The sequence below is a fragment of the Aplysia californica genome, unplaced genomic scaffold, assembly GCF_000002075.1.
Source record: "Aplysia californica isolate F4 #8 unplaced genomic scaffold, AplCal3.0 scaffold00351, whole genome shotgun sequence".
In the NCBI taxonomy this organism is placed as follows: domain Eukaryota; kingdom Metazoa; phylum Mollusca; class Gastropoda; order Aplysiida; family Aplysiidae; genus Aplysia; species Aplysia californica.
Genome location: NW_004797621.1, coordinates 85,939 through 93,867, shown reverse-complemented (window position 1 = coordinate 93,867; position 7,929 = coordinate 85,939). Strand labels below are relative to the sequence as shown.

The following is a 7,929-nucleotide window of genomic DNA, read 5'->3' as shown; positions in this document are numbered from 1 at the left end:
TGTGTGTGTGTGTGTGTGTGTGTGTGTGTGTGTGTGTGTGTGTGTGTGTGTAATAAAAAAGACAAATATAGTGTAGGATGTCTAAGCAAATGACCAGTATAGACATATGACTATTATTTACCCAACTTTATCGCGATCCCCCACTCGCCCTCTCTGATTCCTATTTATACAGTATTATTTTATGTTTATTGCTAAAGCAATTTTTTTGTCCTCTAACTGCTTTGCTGAAACAGTTGGTTGGTTTTTATTTTGGGTATTTTGTTTGTTTGTCTATTTTCTTTGCTGTTTTGATGGGTGTGGGGCGGGGGGTAGGAAAAGACACGTATATTACTGTAGACAGATCAATGGTTACATATTATCTTACAGTGGGTGTGTGGGTGGGTGTGTGTATGTGTGTGTGTTTGTGTGTGTATGTATGTGTGTGTGTGTGTGTGTGTGTGTGTGTGTGTGTGTTTGTGTGTGTGTTCATGTGTGTTTGAATAGGTGTATGATTTCTTTTCATAAAAAGGGGGGCTGCTAAAATGACTATCATGAGTCTCAACATGCGTAGAAATACGGTAAACAAATATTTTTTTATTACAAAGACGCTTCCAAAAAAATATATGGGTATTTTTCCATTAAGACTCGGCATGCATGTTCCTGGGAAGTAGGTACGTCCATGAATAAAATGTTCTTGTTTTCTCCTTTTCAAGGGAATCAAGATTTTGGCCGATGTCATTCGAGAACAGAAAGGAGTGACAGAATAACAATACATCTTTGTCACAGTAAGTATATCGTGTTTGGTGTTGTTTTCATGATACAAAATGAAGAAAGGCGGACGATAACATTTGTCTTTTAATTTTGCAATCTTGATTTTCTACTGGCGAGAACAAACGCAATGCATGTAACAAAAAACGCAATGCATGTAACAAAATGGCTTTTAAAAAAACATTTAAAATAGCAACAAATGTACCTTGTAGCATTACCAAAAACAAAAAAAAGAAAGAAAAATAATAATATATTAGTTACGACTGCACGGTGCCAAATGTTATAAAAGAAATATTATTTATTCATGTATGTATTTTAAAGTAGAAGTAAATCATCCATTTGACAATCGTATCTCATGATCCCCGATTTAATTGTTATTGTTGTTCTCTGTTGCTTGTGGTGGACGAACAAAGAGAAATATGGTGAGAGGGTTCGCTTTGTGTTGGGTATTTATTGCATAAATCATTATAATATGCACTCTGAATATTTATTTCTTTTCCTCAGCATGCCTACATAGAAGCAATTCTTTTAAGGGAAGGGGGGGGGGCTACACCCCCAAAATAAAAATTCGGCTCAAAATCATGGAATTTGAGTTGTAGGCATGTTTAGCTTCCTCGGCCTCTCCTACAACTATATCATGGTATGAGAACCCCCCAAAAACCGCATTTTATCCCGTACCGGGCATGTTTGTAACCACCATTTCCTCATAAAGTCAGTATTTTATTTGTCTTTATCGGCCATTTTCTCAAAATGCGACTTTTCTCTATACTTTTTTGAATAACTCCACCATTTTTCATCCAATCTTCATGATATTTTCACAGAATAAAGAGAAGAGGTAATACTAAATATTTGTCTGTTGAATTTTTTATATATGGAATAGATTTTTGGTGGTGGTGTCTGAAGTGTGGATTTTCACGGATTTTTCGCAAACTTGAATGCTACCTCAGGAAAAAATTCATTAAAAAGTTTCTAATTCGATTAGGAAAAAAACAACAGACAAATTTTTAGATCTAATGTTTGTGAACACGCATTCAAAAAAACAATCAATTTCCATAAGCGATAAGTGCGGTATTCATTACGTAAAACATGTCAATAAAATCCAATATGGCGGCGTATCCATGGAAACGAAACTTTTTTCTCAAATTTGATTGAGGATTTTAAGACTCCTTACTATGCTTGTTATATGTGGGAAATTTGGTAAAATTCGGTACTGTAATAAGCGAGATAGCCTCCAGGTGTAGCCCCCCCCCCCCCCCCCCCACCTTAACCATCGAAATAAAAACAATTAAATCATCTTGTGATACTGAGAATAATGTATCCATTTTTACGTGATTTTGTATTTTGTTCCTTGAAAGAAACAACATTGATTTAGAAAGGAAGGAAAAAGGCACAATCTTTAATGTAATGACTTGTACTTTATTTTTACATCAGCTGGGCTTGCATGTTGTAACTGCCATGTCGTGTATTTCGCTATCCCTCAGTTGTTTTGATGTTTTGTTTTGTTTGTTTGTTGTTTTCTCGTGATTCCTTGTCTTTGCATGATATTATATTAGATTGTGAAGCGCATAGAGCTTGCTGTTGAGCGGGGATTTGCGCTGTACAAATGCTATCTATTATTATATTATTATTATTATTATTATTATTATTATTATTATTATTATAATTATTATTATTATTATTATTATTACTATTATTGTTATTATTATTGTTATGTGACGAGTCCTGTCTTTGACGTACATTATAATGACGGATTGTACTTCATTGTGATTAAACATATTTATCGACACTATTAATTTATATCATTTAGGAGGCGGGCTCCCCACCCTGCCTGTCAGGGCGAACCCAGCCTGAGATGGACACAACATTTTATCAGAAAGAACGAGAGACTCGATAAAAATTCTCCCCAATCGGGAACGATAAAAATTATCCCCAGTCTGGAGTCGAGCGTGGGTCTCTTGTTTGGGACAACGAAGCAGCTAGATCTAGCCCCAACACCAGAGCCGCCGGTTAATCTTTATTCTTTGGTGGTATTGAGTGAAAGGCAAACGAGGCAGGGGTAGGCCCAGAACAATCCACTTGGGGAACCTAAACAAATGGGTAACAGGAAAAGATCAGGGAAACATAGATTTTTTTAGAGCAACCGAGCAAAGGAATGAATGGAGAACCATGATAGCCGGTATCTGTCGTAGATCTGGCACTGGATGAGGATGACTGAGTGAAACGACAAAAAGCGAGAAGATGAATACTGTTGAAGTAGGAATGTGCTTTTAAGTCGTCAACTGAGAAGAAATTATATTCATTTTTTATTGTTGCTTTAATGTTTCCCAACCGAACGATAGGTCCAATAAAACACATCCAAGAGGAATCCATTTCTCTCTTATTTCTATGGCATCCTACAGACAGACGCATGTCTGGCACCCGTCGCCATCAAGGACAAAACCATTGGGGCAGTCTCCACAGGACAGGACTTGGCACGTCACGGGAGGTCGACAAGTGCAGGTCTCACATCCGGTGCTGGGGGCAAAGACGGAGGTTTTGTTTGTTGGGGTAAAGAGAAGCACATCGACACAATGGTGGTCATTTAAGTGCTGGGAAAAAGGTAAGACAGACAGACAGAAACAACAGAGGGAAAGTATAGAAGTAGGACCTACCAGTGGCGCCCTCCAAACACCCGCTGAGAAAAGATGGAGAATATTAATTAATTTGTTGTGGAATAGTACAAAGTATCCCAGAGTAAATAACTATTGTAGATTGTGGACAAAGCGTGATTGTGTAAGTGCCATAGTACATGATGTATTCTTTTTCTTTAGAACCGTCGCATCTCCTGCCGGCGTATTAACTCTTTCTGTTCCACAAATGATAGGCACAATGACAGAAGTTGTTTGTTTTGCTTAGGTGAAGAGAATCACATCGACACAATAATGGGAATAACAGTGTTGTGAAAAAGAAAGACAGACAAACTGGAAACAACAGATGGACTTACCAGTCGTGCCCTCCAACCACCCGAGTCAAAAGTTGTATAAGAAAGACACCGATATACAGGCTCATGGTGTAGAAAGAGATAAGTAAAAGTTTGACGGCACTTGCAACGCCATAAGATCATAGATGCCGACGATCAAAGTCTTTATAAGAGAGTAACAAACACAAAATGGGGGAGAGATCTGGACAACATGGCGTGTTTGATAGGAAAAAAGAGCAAAGCATATCACAGCGCCTACGAACCGCCTACACACTGAGATGTAACATTAAAAGTGCAGTAAATAATATGTTTATGCTTAGGCTATGATATTGTTGACTTTCATACTTCATAAACATTTATAAACAATAAATAAACAAGCTATTTTATATACAGGTTTATTTCTCTTGTTGACAAAATATCTGAAGTTACGATGATTTCGTTGTTTTGCTTTCGTTTTGTTAACACTATGTGGCTCCAATGGACACAATTCAGATCAGTTGTTGTGTTGCGACATAGTGGAATCGGGTGCTCGTCGATTTGTGATCCTGTTTAGTCATTGGTATCATCTTAAAGATTGTTCACTTGTCTTGCTTTCGAAGAAAAAAATATCCAGTTATCTCGAATACAAGTCGAGATAATTGCGATTGAAGGCCAAGGGGTCGCCTGGTTCAGAGCTAAAAATAGTGGAAAATGGCTGCCAAAGTTTAATTATTTCCTTATCTTGAGAGTTCATGAAAATAGAAAATGTACACTTTTTGTACCTTTAATCAACATTTTTCAGTGATGTCCACACAGGAATGTGTTCTTTAATGGACATTAAAGGTGCTGACCCAAAGAAAGAAAATTAGAAGAAAAAAATGCCCATTGGCCAATTAAGTGATAATTTCTTTGATTTCATTATTTTGACGAGTGCTTGATTTCACCACGCTGCCTCACAATTATTGTGGAGAACACACAGCTTCGATGTTGTCTGTTGGGCCAAATAGAATAGTGTGTGATACTGCCCTGCGATAAGATCCCGATACTAGACATGTCTGACACAGTATAGAACCCCCAACTCATTGGCCAATGAGGTTAAGAAACTGGCCACTGCACCGCAATGGTGGATTTATTTTAATATTATTATTAATGTGAAATGTGAGTATACAATTGTATTATGTATAACATTTTTGAAGAGCACAGGGGAACAACGACGGTAGTCACAAACTGGAAATTGTGAGGGTGACAATTTTAAAAGCTTGTGGACTCATAACTTTATATTTGTTTGACTGGTGGTTTATTGTTAAGTGTTGTTTAATGGTAAATTAAACAAGAATAATCTACCTACAGTTGAACAGAAATACAGTTCTGAGTCAACAAGCGTTTAACATTGGTACTCTCATGATTTTCAGTTTGTGACTACCTGTAGTCTTCATATGTATTAATGCCAGCATATACGTAGCATGCCTTGAAACATCAGAATTGGTGGGGAAACGGTTAGGCACTCCGCCGTTGTACACAGTAGACCTGAGTTCGATTCCCTTGTGGGGAACATTTTTATGGAATAGTTATTTGGGGTCAAACAGAGTGTCAGGAACTATATTTTCTCGTGGATTAAGTGTGTTAATCAGTACCGCTTTTCCATGTTGAAACTTGATAATCCTATTTTCTGTTGACAATCAATATGCCTAGTAAGACAGGATGAGAGCGAGATGTTACTCAATCTGATTTAACTGGTTGGATTTGTATGCATTGGAGAGTTTGGGCATTTCTTTGTATTTTTTTTAAAAATTCCAGTTATAATAAAACTAATAAATGGAAGACACACTCTTTGACTGAGTTCTTTTGTGATCCGTCTTTCAGCTGAGACTTTGTATTCTGATTGGCCCTGACAGGTAGGGTTGAACCACGCATCCTAAATTATTTGAACAATCTAAATTGTATGGATAGTTGTGTAAATGACAATGACAATCTTTATTCATCTCGCATGGGAAAAATTTGTCTTGTTCCTGAACAATGGTAGTAGACTTTACAAAAGTTAGGTGCTCTCACGCATACACACAAGACAGGACATTAGTAAATACATGTCTCACGTGCTGGGACAACCCGCCCCGTAAAACATTCTCTCTCTCTCTCTCTCTCTCTCTCTCTCTCTCTCTCTCTCTCTCTCTCTGTTTCATTTGTAGTACTGTGTGTACAGTAACCTCACTGCATTTGGTACGAATGAATTTCTATATCTGTCTGTTCTTGCCTTTTTAGAAACGTATCTTTTATAAACCGCAAAAAAATTACATGTCACCTTGTATCAATGATCCGACCGTTAGCACACTCCTCAGTACAGTCCAGTTCCGGACACGGGCCATCCCTGCAGTAGCACGTCACACATCCGTCATAACGTATCACGTGACCAAACTCACACACTCGCCAACACCGGCGCTGTGGGCAGAAAGGTCTCTTGCAGCGGCAAGTGTTGCAGCCATATTTGTTGTACTGTGGGGAAAAGAGAAAGTATGTTAGTCTGTTTATACAGTGTTTAAAGCCATTTGCTTTTTCGGTTCATCAAAAAATTCGATGGCAACATGACTAGAGGGCGACAGAGAACGACCTGGATAGATGGATTCAGGGAAACACTAACCACCCACCGCATCCCCCTGACCCCAGCTCTCCGGCTGGTTGCAGAGAGACGTCTCTTTCTTCCCGCGACACCCAAAAGGATATAAGCGGCGGATAAAAGTAAAAGTAAAGTAAAGCCATTGGCCAACATCACATCATATAACACACTAAGTTGTTAAATAAAGTTTCCATAATGAAAAGGTACAGGTTGTGCACATATCTCTTATCATGGGTCAAACATTGCAAATTTCTGTCACTGAGCCGGGTCAGGCTGGGGTGAATTAACTACATGTATTTCCTGTGATTGACAAAATTTAGACGGTAGAAAATAAAGTGAAATTCGTCTTAAATTTCATGAGAGTTACACTTAAGGTTGAATTTATGAGTTTCCACCGATAAAGATTGTTATTTAATGGAAGGCTATATGAGTTTTTTAAAATCAAGGATATGACTCTTCTGTTCCAATATAAAATATATATATATATATATATATATATATATATATATATATATATATATATATATACATTTTTGTATCTATCTTACATTTGTGAAAGTTCGTCATATTGGCTGGCTAAACCTCCCGAAACACTCATCTTTCAAACTTGAAAAAATTACCGGTGGTTCAGAATCATTCAAAGGGTGCACAGTTTTATTGAAGAGTCTAAAGCCATTGTAGTTTAATTTTCAGTTTTTCATTAGTTTCGTTTAGATCTACTTTTGGGGAAAGCCGTTTTCTTAGACGTCATTGTAAACACGTGAGGCTTCCGTTCACAAACAGAGCGCAAATGACTTGACAATCGATTCTTTTGAGTAATTTGAGTCCGTTTATCGAACGGGTGTACCCAACTAATAATTTATACTTGCAACAGAATTCTGGGGAAGCGAGAAATAGCTTTGATAATGTCAACAGCCTAGACAATTGGTCGCTTTTAAGAAAGATCGAGATACTCGATGAAAACAGCTCTCTCTCCACTCGGGAATATAACTCGGGTCTCCTGCGTTCGACAGCGAAGCACCCAACCGCTACACCACCGACACCGACACCGATAACCTACCTTGTATCCCCTCGTGCACGTCCGTGGGTTGTTACAGCGGACCTTGGGACACGTGGGTCGGAGACACTGACAGGTGGGGCAGCCGTCTCTGTCAAGCTCAAAGCCGAAGAGGCACAGGTTCACACACGTGAGCCGGCAGATGGGGGGTCTGCACTGGCATCTGTAAAATACATGTATAGGAATGGGGAACGGTTGAAAAGCATTGAACAAATATGGGGGAAATGGTGGGGAATTTTTAAATTTAAAAAACAAGGACGAAGAACGATAGAAAGAAAATGAACAAATATGGTGAAAATGTTAAAATAAAAAAGGTCTCAGAACGATATAAAAGAAACAAGGAAATAAGAAATAAGGGGGGAATGTAAACAGAACAAGAAGGAAAAAGAACGATAGAAAAGAAATGAGGAAATAAGGGGAAAATGTAAATAGAAAAAAGGACGAAGAATGATAGAAGAAAAATGAACAAATTTGGGGGAAAATACAATACAGCCGAGCCTGACAGACTTGCACTTGCATTTATAAAAGGGACGAAGACCGATAAAAAAAATGAAAAGACAAATGAATTTGGGGGGG

At 38.1% G+C, this 7,929-nt stretch overlaps 1 non-coding gene across 1 annotated transcript in view; it reads right to left on the bottom strand.

Annotated features, from left to right (window-relative positions):
• Nucleotides 1-3,027: 3,027 nt before the first annotated feature.
• Nucleotides 3,028-7,929, bottom strand: part of LOC101853397 — a 6,255-nt gene continuing 1,353 nt past the window's right edge. The window contains exons 2-4 of the transcript XR_004858771.1: nt 7,357-7,516; nt 5,985-6,175; nt 3,028-3,261 (exon numbers count right to left, since the gene is read on the bottom strand). This is a non-coding gene — a transcript (uncharacterized LOC101853397). The remainder of the gene's footprint in view (nt 3,262-5,984; nt 6,176-7,356; nt 7,517-7,929) is intronic.